The sequence below is a fragment of the Phasianus colchicus genome, chromosome 14, assembly GCF_987193195.1.
Source record: "Phasianus colchicus chromosome 14, bPhaCol1.hap1.1, whole genome shotgun sequence".
Classification (NCBI taxonomy): domain Eukaryota; kingdom Metazoa; phylum Chordata; class Aves; order Galliformes; family Phasianidae; genus Phasianus; species Phasianus colchicus.
Window position 1 is genome coordinate 13,678,948 of NC_143449.1, and position 13,175 is coordinate 13,692,122.

At 34.5% G+C, this 13,175-nt stretch overlaps 1 protein-coding gene across 2 annotated transcripts in view; it reads left to right on the forward strand.

Annotated features, from left to right (window-relative positions):
• Window positions 1-13,175, forward strand: part of PCDH11X (protocadherin 11 X-linked) — a 441,647-nt gene that overhangs the window by 416,515 nt on the left and 11,957 nt on the right. The gene's annotated exons all lie outside the window — the stretch shown is intronic.

Sequence of the window (13,175 nt, forward strand, 5' to 3'; positions counted from 1 at the left end):
AGAAACACTGCAAAATACCTGTTTTTTTGGAGAGGCTACTGGACCAGTATTTACTTTTTTATTTCCATCACATCCATTGAGGTGGGCCATCAGTTACTTAATAAGAAGTCAGCGTGCTCAGCTCCCTAAGGATGGGGAGAGCTGGCACTGTGTTCAGCAGCAGTGTCCTTTTCCTCCAGCTGCTCAGGGTGCAGCAGTCAGAGCTCCATGCCCCATGCCTTCTCTTACGTATGAATTCTACTTTCCTTCCAGTCAAGAGAGTTGACCTCTTAATTCCATCTAATTAGAAGGGTTTTTTAAATCCATTCTCTGTTAGTGGCACTGTACATGCAGGATCAGTATCTTACCTTTGCTGTGAACTATAATGGATTAATCATTTATATTGCATGCTCTAATTACTGCAGTTCAACACTTATTTACTTTTGACTTCTAATTGACTTTATGAATGTAATTATTTGTATTGTATGGCTCCTAAAGGAAAAACTCTGATAACATTATATTTTATTTTTTCAGAAAAAAACAAACAAACAAACAAACAAAACAAAACAAAACAAAAAATCTACAGAAAACATAATTCAAAGAAATATTACATAGAAAATTTGTTTTCTAGCAGATTGTAATTCAGGGAACTTAAATATTCTTTATAAATAGGCCAGAAACTAGATGCCTACATGCTTTTCAGTGGAATGATGAGACATTAAGCCTCCAGCCATAGTTAAAATATTCCTGATATATTTTGTATAACAGTCTCTGGATACACAGCACTTGTGGTGATGAAAAGTATATTATTATTATTCGCTCTTCAATAAATACTTTATTTATCCTAAATAATGAATGAATTATATATATATCTATGTTTTTCTTTCTCGAAATTGCTATCATGAATTGTAAAGCGGAAAGGTTTTTTCTCTCATCCAGACTTTTCTTCCTAGAACCATTTTGTCTTCAGCTGAACAATTTACTCAGTGACCATCTCCTACCTTGAAGACCAAATGTTTTCTACTTAAAATAAAAAAAAGACTGATAGTTGCACTGCTTTAGTTCATAAGGAGAATGTTTCCCTGAGAGAGTAATTGTTAGTTTGTTTTTCCTGATTACTAAAGAAGCTTATCAAGGCCTTTTAAAGACCTTAATAATCTTGTTTTAATTTCCTGAATGTGACTAAATGCTACAGACAGACTGGAGGAGAACTGATTCCTTAGTTATCTCTTTCTTGATATTAAAAAGTAAATAAAAATCACAAGTGGGTTATAACTCTGTTTTCGGGGGGGAAAAAAAAATCTACATTGCTGAGGCCTGTAAACAAAATTATTACAGTGCCTGCCTGGCACTGCAAACTGTCGGTTCAAAGATTCAAAGACAGGTCTACATTGCCCTGTAAAGAATGAGCCCATTTAGAACGCATCTAATAATCCAGTAGTTATAGGTCAGATTTGTTGGGCTGCAGAATGAGAAAATATTTTGTAGGATAATGTGCTGATTGCCTGTCAATATTAGGAATAAAGTGGGAATCAGGTAGAAAAAAAAACCAAAAAACAGCATGCATTTGTCTAATTAGAAGTGGCATTTATTAAAGTAAAGCAGTCTGAATTAAATTAGTTTTTGCTCATCTGGCAGTAGCTTTCTTGCTATCCGAGAATTCGGTAAATCTCATCTAGTATGCTAATTCAGTCCTTCAATCTTTTTCTTTTAGGCATCTTCTCACTTAATAATAGCTTTCTCAGTGTTTTTGCATTTAGGACTCAGGTCTTTTTTCAGGCCATCTTTTAGTTTCTGCACTGAAATGCATAAACATTATTTTCATAGACAAAGCAGTAGGGGAGGTGGGTACGCAGAAGTAAAATCAGATCTATTGCCTTTAAACAGAATAATATACTCTGCTGGTGTAAGAAGGCAGAATCTAAAAAAATAATTCCTCCTATTTCAAAATATTTTAAAAAGTATTTTCTAGTGTTTAATATCCTCCTATTTGAGACTTAAATTTCTCATTTTGGGGAATACTACACTGCAGCTGTTTTTCATTTCTTCACGTAGGTTCTCTTCTACAGCCTCAAGAAGAAGCAAAGTCATAGCCGGAGTATGAAAATGTAGCCCACGCTTATGTTTACAAGATGCTCATTTTCACCACTGCTTGCTGTCTGGCTAGCTGCTGATTATGCTGCATGTGCTTGCTGATTTTGGTAACATCTGGTTTGCCATTCTGGATTTTCTAGATCATGGGAGAAGCACAGCTGTCTATACGAGCTGCAGGGACAGCTTCAAATGTGTCAGAGGTTTACTAGAAGCCATTCTGTTGTAGTCAGTGTTTCAGTAGGGAAAGCACATCCCTTTCATCTGTCATGCTTCTCACTCTTTAGGTTAATCATTCTCCTTGGTTTTATAAAGGAGATTCTACCTCTTTGCCTTGAGTTGCTGAACAGCCAAAGTTTCAACAGTTTTAGGTTCAGTTTGAAAAAAACTGAGGAAAGGCAAAGTTACTGTTGTTCCTGTGAACTCAAACTGCCAAGATGCCTTGATAAACTGATAAGAAAATGAATATACAAGGGTAGAAAGAATTACAGATAGAGATAGAAGGATTAGGCTGTGAACTAGCAGCAAGACTTGCTGTAAAAATGTTGCTTCAGGCTTTTGTTTATTATTTGGAAAAATTCTATTTAAATGCAGATTAGATTTTCTACCCGAAAGTACAACTTATTCTTTGTTTAGGAACTCTACAAAGAAGAATGAATACAGGGTGTTTTTGTTTTCATTTCTACGTGTACTTTGGCAGTCTCGTCGTTTATCCTGTTATCTGGATTAGATATGCAAGCTGTGAATATAGGAGTTTTAGCAGTTTGCTTAGAGACCCTAGTTTAATTAATCAGCGTAAGATTACCAAATTCCCTTGTGATGAAAAACTGCACCTGAGAAGCTGTAATTGGCTACAGACTGAAGAGAAGAGCCCACCTCTGCATAGAGCATATGGGAAAAAAAAGAGGCAAAGGAAAGAAAGGGAGGTATGAAAGAAAGGGAAAGATGAAAAAACAATAAGTTAGATAAATATTTAGTGCTTTGTGAACTGAAATCTTTTCCTTCTGTCATGGTTTGGCCTGGCTTGGCCTAGTTCTGTGACAAAGGGGGCAAAAGGACCCACAGACCCATACCCTGGGAAAGGAATTGAAGCTAATAAATCACATAAAATGAGAGTGTTTCTGAAACCAAAGTCCTTACTCTAATGCTATCATTGAGACAGCCAGGGAGCACAGAGAGCAAGGAGTGCAGTCTCATGACTCCCAGTCAGTTTTATCTTGCCCTCTGGAAAGAACATGGAAACAGAAAAATGAAGTCTTCTGGGAGTTATAGTTCATTCTTCACTTCTGAGACCAGGTAACCAGAACTATCGACCATCCACAGAACAGCAGTGTTAACTCTCTAACTCCCAGTGCACTGCATGATGTTATGATGTGGAATACCAATCAAAAATCATAAAAACGTATGTTCTTTGCAACGAATTAACTGTTTGTAGTTGCTATATATTCTGTACTCAATCACTTGTTAAAGTACCATTTTATTTCCTTAGAAACAAAATTGATAAATAAAATTAAAGCAATTTTTATCAATTATTGGATTTATGAAAGCTACTCTGAAAAGTCTTCGTTTAAAATAGACTTCCAAATGCCTAAAGATTTTTTCCCCATATAGGCTTACTTACCATAGCAATATTACATTATAGTCAAGACAAAAATCCCAATCACTTCCTATGGGTATATTTTTATTCTTTTATTCATTCTTCCCGCATCATCACCAGCAATGCTACTCAAAATTTGACAACATGATGCATATCCCTTAAAAGAATTAACTGTCTGTACTAAAAAGAATACATTCCAATATCAAAATGGTGATTTGAAGAATTTTTTTCTTTTCACCATTTTCTTGTTTCTCAACATGATTTGTGAGCAATTCACCATGCTTTATGGCAGAAGTTCCACAGAATGCTTGGCATGAGCTGTCACTAGGACTCATGCACAGAAGTACTCAAATACAACTATGTTTCAGAACCTGAGATTTTGATCAAATTTTAGAAATTTAAAAGTAGTTTGGATTCTTCAGATGTAAGGATGACTTTCATTGTTTTTTTTCCAACGTCTTATATGAGAGGAAGGGCACACCTGGCTGACTAGAAATCAAGTATGACATCTAAGAAGATCTATTTTACCAGCCATTTGCCATGATCAGTAATTTTTTATTGGTCATTTTGCATGGAAATAACATGCTAATGTAATAGATTTAATGTGATGTTATCGTAATGGCATACTATTTAGCATGGTAATGTTTTAGCAGGCTCTTAAGAGCTTGACTGTTGAGAGTATAAGAAAGATTTCCTAAAGTATCACCTAACTTTGTTATGAAGGGGAGGAAATAAAATGATCATGTCTTGGCTTTGGGGAAGCTTATGAAATTTTGCATCATGCTAGCTGCATTTTAGGTGCTCTGTGCTTTTTTGTATTTATCTTTTTGATGGAGAAGCAAACACAGTAAATAGGATGAGCTGTACATAAAGTAAGTCAGAAAAAAATGGAGTCCGTAATGAACAATGCATGATTGTGAGAGACAAAAAGTATATATTCAGCAGAAGAAAGTAAAAAGTCATATTGTTAGTATATGATTCTATCAGATTTTGATATATAGTTTCAGTGAACAACCTGAAGGGAAGTTATTACAACTTAATTTTCCCTTAATGTATAATTTCCCATTTGCTTGTACTCTTAGGCTACATCAGATATATTCTATTTCAAGAGTTTCTTGTTCTATTATTTGACTGGAATACCATCCTTATTAGCTTTGATTTTAATATAAACATGAAATTGTTTTTTAATAGTTATTTTTTCTTTGGGCATATCTACATGTGTGTATTACTATTCTGGGCTGGTTGGCAGGATCAGCAAAAGTTATGAACCCTAATCTTTGCTGTGTTCAGAAGGTTTTGTAGAAGGTTATTGTGTTGTTTTTTTTGTTTGTTTTTTTTTTTTTTTCCTCCTGGAAGAAGAGAGAGACTTACATTCAAGATGCTTGCTGTGAATTGGTAGAATTTCTGAAGCTCAACTGCATCTAAAAATCTTTGGACAAAAAACCTTTCTAGTGGATACTCGAGGCTCAAATTAGAAAATGGTTTTCTGAACAGACCTGGCCAGCAAATTGTTGCTTCTGAAAGTGAAACCTTATAATGACAAGTCTAGCATTGAAACTTGATAGACCAGAGCCCTGCTAGAGTTATTGCTTTCCCCACTTTACTTTTTTGATGTTGTTGTTTCGTGGAAGGAAAGATGGTCCTGTTATTTTTCTTCTTTTTTTGGATTACAGGAATATAGCTGTTCAGAGCTTTTAATCTTCAAGTTGACATGTGTAGGAGCCAATGTGAAGATGCTTTTGTGTTACAGAATAAGTTAGATGTCTTTTCCTCTCCCTCCTGCTTTGTGGTTGTCCTCAACTCTATTTATACACTGTTATATAATTACATTGATATAATCTATACAAAATAGCAAACTTTAACTTGTTTTTATGTGTTTCTTAATTCCTCTATAACTGCAACACAGTAGTCATAGCATATGTGGGTGCAAGTATATCCAAGGAAATTGGAGTGTTGCATTGCAGCAACATGGATGTAGTTTAAGTGTTTCCACAGAAAAGCTGCACAGTTGTAACTCAGTTCCCTGGTGCCATTGCTGTAAAGTTAGTTATGCCTGAGCTGACTTGAGTATAACTAATTAAAATGAGCATATTGTGCTGACTGCTGAATAGACCCCTGTATATAACTGTACACAGCTCTTCTGAATCACTTCTGAACTTTCTGCCATCTGTATGATAACAATTTAAAAGATTTACACAGATGATGATTACACTGCAACTTGGAGGGGAGAACAGACTTTCAGCACTAAAATATTTTACACTTTCTTTCTGCAAATTTTTCCTTCACATTATCTGTATTTGTATTTGTATTGTTCACTGAGGACAGAAGTTATTAACTTCATTGTACAGAAACTGTATCCTATCTGTTGCAGTTAAGAAGAAAAGTTTACAGCTCATGTCAGAAACATACACCAAAAATGTTTCAAAATAAAATACTAATCAGTAAAGTAACACCTTTGTTTTGAGCACTGAAGATACATATGTGTAATTTTAATTACATGAGGTAAAGTCTAATTTTAAATTACACAGAGAAATGATAAAAACTTTATATATTATTAAGAATTACAATTTATTAAATTAGAGTCGATTATATATATACATATATATATAGTCATTACTAATGATGATGGAAGATAAATCATTAATATGTCTACTTTAAGCAGGAGGAAAAATAAAACAAAAGCTGGGAATAATTCAAGTAACATTTCAAGCAGATATTAAATAGGAAAAGGGGCCATTCTTTGCTTTCAGATTCACGAAACTCAGAGTTTTGACCCTAGAAGACCTTGCCCCAGAAAATTCAGGGTTGCAATACAGATTTTAACACTTGAATATAATATTGTCATACACATGGTTAACTTTATGTGAATAGACTTACTGAAGAAAAACTAGGATTACTCTCCATAGTTGGAATGGAGTGGAATTTGTAAGGTTCAAAAAATTCAGATCTTGAAATTGGTGCATTTGATCTGTTCCTAACTAAATGTCTCAAGCAATGTCAGAAACATTACTTTATTGCTTTCAATGAATTTTAAAATATAGATTTTATATACTATTATTATTTTAAAGTAAGTCAATAAATTCATAATGTTCTAGGAGAAGGCAGTTGGCAAAAAATAAGTTTTGATGGTAGTACTATTGAAAACCCACAGTGGTTTCTTAAATTGATACAAGTAAAAGGGAATCATACTCTTTTATGCTTCAAGATTCTTTAAAATATGTGTAACACAGCACTTTGGTAGAGAGAGAACTAAATTTTTGCTAAGAAGGAGGTGCATCCAGAGGGACCTGAACATGTTTGAGACTATACAAACCTCATGAAGTTCAACAAGGCCAGCTTCAAGGTGCCACACCAGATTCTAGGCAATCCCAAACACCAGTATAGACTGTGGGATGAATGGATTGATAACAGCCTTGTGGAGGATTTGAAGGTACTGATGGATGAACAATTGTACATGAGCTGGCAGTGTGCACTTGCAGGCCAGAAAGCCAAATGTGCCCTGGGCTGCATAGAATGAAGTATGGCCAATAGGATGGTGGAGGTGATTCTCTCCTCCTACAATGCCCTTGAGACCCCATCTGAAGTAATGCATCCAGCTCTGAAGCCCTGAGCCAAAGAGAGACATGGATTTTCTTTATGCCTCAGTTTCCTCACATCAAAGAGCCTCAGTAAAACAAATAATCCAAGTGGAATGTTGTTTGTGTTCATGAAAATTTTGGTTGTGCTGTGAGAACAAAATAAATAATGAAATCTACATTCATGACAAGGCTTTGAAAGTGTTAATTAAAAAGGTGTATGGCCACATGCTGATTAAAGTAGATAAAGAGAAATATTGAATAACTATTTACTGTCTGAATTGGTCCCAAGGGTCCTGTGACAAAAATAGTTTATGATAATTTAATTAAAATTTTCATCAAAATATATTTACACGAGGGAGTTGAATTAATACTGCAGAATTTGCACTTCCTAACTTCTTGGTGCTTCATGGGGAAAATGTTAACTCCTTTTCAGTAGTAGCTCTTCAGTGTGCCATCATGTATCAGTCAGACACTTGACTGGTACATATTCACCCCACTGATTTTTTTAGATTGACAGCATTAATATAATAAGTATATATCTTCCATCTAAATAGGAATGCCAAAATGCTGATAGCAGTGAAGTTGAAAGCATAATTCCATTTGATTTTCGAATACAGTATAAAGTTGGGGGGAGAGAACTAGGATGTGTGTTCTGATTGAATCAGACAGATAAACTTACATATATATACTGATATTCAAATTTACTCCCATTTAAAAATAGTTATGATTATACACGTTTAAGATATAAAATATCTAGGCCTGGTAAATTTTATATTTCTTGAGCAAGTCTGATGTATTTGCTGCTTGCTTTTTGGTTTTATTGTTTTCCCTTCCCCAGGGAAATTAAGTTCCTCAAGTCCTGAAGTTGCATAATTACTCATACTATGACAAGACAAGAAACAGAAAAGTGGCTCTGATTCATAGAGAATTAGAATATAAGTCTATAAAGTGATAGATAAATGGAGTAACAACTCCGTAGGGAAATGGCCATGTCCAGTATACAGCAGCTTTTAGTACAGGTGAGAGAAAATTCCCCCTTTGCTACAGCAGGGAGGAAGAACAGTAACTAGGTGAAACAGTACTGGCTAGTATATTGACTGAAATATTGTAATTAATCAAATATATTCAGGCCTTAAAATGAATTTGCACAAGTCATATTCCATATTCATGACAGTATCACAATGCTTTCCAATTCTACTATATTATGGACTTAAAATGGCAAAAAAAAAAAAAAAAACCCACGCCCAAACCAACATTTGGAATAAGCAATTTATTAACACCTAAGACATATTATAAATGCTGTTATATCCAGCTGTTCTATCTATCTACATATAAACTGTGTTTAGAAAATATTGTATAAAACTTAGAGCAGTAGATTACTCAATATTAATTACTGTTATATGTGATAATTATAACGAAACAATTTTCTAAAAAATATTGGTACATTATGCAGCATTACTGTGAAGACTTTTGCTTCATGGATCTATTGATTAAGAATTTGTGACCCTCAAGTAATGTTTCTGTACAACTTTGAAAGTCACTGTCAGTGTCACTCCTGTCCTTGTGTGATGGTGCCTGTCTGTGTGTCACAGGCTCTGTGGTATGCAAATAGACAGCAGAGCCTTAATGATTACTTCTGCCTCAAGGCAGTACAGAAGGTGAGAGAAAGGACCAGTGAGTGTAAAAATAAAAGAGAATCCATGTGAGGAACCTACATTTTTTGGCAGTAGAGCCTGCGTTGTATTTTTTGTTTGTTTGTTTTCTCCTTGAGACTTCAATATCCTTTTCTGCAGAGGTTCTGCAGAACAATTTCATCTCCCAGCATTCATAAAGCCCAGTTGGTGGGAGGCTTTTACCCAGCCATAATAAATTATTCTCTGTCAGAATCCAAATCTTCCTTTTCAAGTCAGACCATTTTTCATGAATTTATTCTGTTAACATGAGCTTGAAGAGAAGCAATAGATGATAATGAGTTAACTTTGAGCATATTAATGACATCTCTAGGAGACTAAAGATGAATTAAGGAATAAATAGTTGAAGAGATTCAATAACAGTCTAGTGCACACTTGGTCAGCAATTGACTGGTAGCTTTTCAGTTAGGCCTTTTATATTCTATGGTTAATTAAAACCACAGAAAGATTTCAAAGCAACCATTTGGAATACAGACATAAAGTTCTCCTGCCAGCCATACTTGCTGTAGAAAAGATGACTGTCACATTATTCCACTGAAGCCTAAGTAACATTAGCTCCTGAAATTCAGGTTTGAACCCTTTTAAAAAGAAATCTGTGTGCCAAACATGCTGAGAGCTTTTGACATACATCTGCCAGAGCAGCACTTACCCTAGACTTAAAAAATCCTTTCTGTAAAGCTTATGAAAAAAAAGAAACATAAATCATGTGCTTTTTTGTATCTGCTTTTATAAACTACATTTAAGGGCAGTATATGGACTGCCATTTCTAACAAGAATTGTTCTGATGTTTTTTTTATTTACCATATGTCTGCTACATCCCAGATTTACAAACTAAACTTCTGAAAGTGCTAAATGCTACGTTTTAGTGACTTCATATGAATTGAGCATTTTTAAACCTTGTTTCTATGGGATCCTCTTCCAAATTCAATAGAGAAATGGCTAATTAAATCTCACGTATTAAGGAAGGTGGGAAGTTCCTCGACAAATCAGAATGCTGGTTTTTAACTTCATTTTTTAATATATATTACATTTTTATTAGCATAAATATATTTATATCAAATCTTATCAAATAGGAGCGAAAATCACTTTTGCATAGAAAGTCATGGTATATTAAATGTATATAAATAAAATTACTGTCTGATGTCAGGGCTTTTTGTTATTAAAAAGAGCTGAGTGAAAACTTAACACCTACACTCTGAAATTCAACTCTCCACAAATAGGTCTCCAAAATCCTCAATTTAGATAGCTTGTGGTGATAAGAGAAAGATGCTTGTAGAACTAAGTTCAAGAAAGAATAATTTAAAGATTAATCAACATTGTGCTCCAATTATAAAAGTTTTATTTTTTAAATAATGACTTTTTTTTTTCCTGAAAAATTGGATACCTGACTTTATACTCCTACACTTGGTGTCCTCAAAAGTATTTCTAAAAAAAAAAAACAAACAAAATCAACAGCATTTTTTTAAAAAAACACTTTCCTTCAACAGTTAAAGTAATCCTTGTGAATGTCCTGATAGCTATCAAAATGGGCTGAAAAAAAATCCTGTCAGAGATACTTATTCACATTTCCAAGGATGATATTGCTGACCCTAAAATCTTTCTAATAATCATAGCTATAATTGTTCCCTAAAACTGTCTTCTTTTAAAATATGAGAAATCTCTTACTTTAAAAAATTGTGTTAAACACAGATATGACCTAAATTATTCCTATTACATGTCAGTTGTCCAGCTGCTGAGAAAATTATCTGATTTAGAAATACAAACTACTCACATATCACCCTAGTTAAAATTAGAATATTTTTATATTTTAATAATAAAATGCTTTGGAGAAGTGAAAACAATGTCAAAGAAAATCTGAAAGCCACTGCAGGAATTTGTTCAATGGAAGCTAAATGAGAATTAAAACTCAGCAATGTATTTTCTGAGAGTTTTTTTCAACAAAGAAAAAGAGAAAATAATCCACATTCCTGTCGTACCAAGAGAAGTCCTCCACGTGCCAAAAATTTCTTAACAGTTGGAAAAGGCTTATGTGAAGTGATATGAGAAACTTATAACCAAACAGCTCCACTTCAGTGGAGTAACTGGTCATAACTGATTAGCTAAAGAGATAACTTTGAAAAGTATTACCACAGCAGAAAACATGCCAAAATTTCTGAGGGTGCTAGCAGTGCCTAAAAAATCCCAGTTAGGAAGTTGGAAACATCACAGTCAGTATGTGGTTCTGTACTCATCAGATGGAAACTCTGGTCAAGTATCCCTTTTCTTCTTTCAAATGTCTGTTCTGAATGAGACTCTGAGCTGCTGTGTAGAGATTGCTCCGAATCACTCAGAACCACTCTCACTTCTATGCCTGACTGGAGTACAATGAGTTTGGATTATGCTGTTTTAAATTATCACCCATTTGAAGTAATTTTCTTTATAAAACAAGATTAAAATGACTGTAATTCAAAACATTTTACCTCGAATTGATGTGAAAATTGTAGTGTTCATATTATTTCCATTTTTCAATTTGACAAAACATTTCACTCCATGTATAAGCTTTTCTGTGTTGTCACTGTCTTGAGTGAAAATATGCATTTTACTCTGTGCATTTTACTCCTTCCTGATGTGCCTTATTTCTTAACACTACTTATTTAACTTTCTTAAAGAATGTCTTTATATAGCCTATTGTGGTACGTAGGGAAAATATAAACAGATTGAGGCGGTTTGCTTACCTCCTTTTTGCCCCTCACAATAACAGTTTATAACTGTTAAAACTTGTTCTCTGGTTTTTCTGGTTAGATAAGTGCTGATCATAAAGCAAAACAGAATTTGTAGTTCTAGCCTGAAGGAGTTGAAACTCAGATTGTAGTGATTTTTATTTACATGAAACTTCTTTTCAATTGTTCTTATAATAATATCACAGTGAAAGTTTCTTTCTTGTGTTTTTCTTCAAGGTTTCACATCTGAACAAATTATTTAGGGGAAGAAGAGCCTCATCTCTTTCTCAGAATTTTAGTTCACAGACAGGCAGTCCCATCTGTGATTGTTTTTAAAATACACTGAATTTTGAGGTACTGACACGAGTTCCCTATGAATAACGGTCTTTATATCATCTAATAGAGAATGCGTCATACAGAGTTCTTGTAGTGAAGTTCAGAACAATGCTGAAAAGCACTGGAAAACTGAGCAACTTGCAGAGATCTTTGGCTGAATTAATGCCAGTGGGAACTATAACTGTACAGATCCTGGCTTAAAGAACTCAAATGTACAAATGTACTTAAATATAAGTCAAGCTGTATTCAACCATAAGTGAAATAGAATGCCAAACCTTATCACTTAAAGTAACAGTAATACATATGTCAGTTGTCAAACCCTCAGACTCTTGGAGAGAGCTGCTTTTGTGACTAAATCTGCAAAGGATAATTCATTCCTTACTAGGGGGTATGATTTCATGAGCAGAAAGCTCTGACTAGTACATATGTATAGGATAGATTTAAAGTGATTATGGAAATGTCACCGCAGGACAATGCATTATTAGTAGCCCCTCATATGCTGTATGCTGTTCCCTTATGTTTGCTGATAATTAAAAGCAGATTGGGATGTCATGGTAAGAATGAGTGCAAAATGTCCCTTTTATCATTTGCAATAAATATGAAATAGTGTTCTTTCTGTATCCTTCAGTGATTGTTCTATTTGTGTAGGTGACAAATGACATCTTTCTCCTTGTAATGTGCCTGCAGGGTTAAATGACTTTATTATTATTAATGAGTCATTGCTCCAGCTGCCCAGAAAGAGGGAGAACAGAAGACATAAGAGATTTAGACCTAAGTAATTACAAGTGTAATTATTACCTTTCAAATTTCATTTTTACAGCAATCACAAAGTTGTTAATCAAACATGGCCCTTTCACATTTTTTGGGAGTCTCTATTGAAGGGATGAGTAGCTACATGGTTCCACAGAGGGCAATCTGTGGCAGATTGACAAAGTGGTAGTGACAGAAAACTGCTGTGAAAAATTGGTTAGAAAATGCTGTCTAGCTATCAAGGTGCCTGCAATTCAAAGGGTTTTCCAAGAAACAAACCCACCTGGGCTTCAGCCATATGGAGGAGAGTGTCGTCTTGGGGAGGACAGAAGCTGCAGGAGGGGAATCCTTTTGTCCTGTGGAGAGATGAAATGTCAGAGTTTTACATCTCTTGTCTGCCTTTGCACAAGGTTGTACATTGTGAGTAAGGAGTTTAATAAGCGCAAGAGATCTG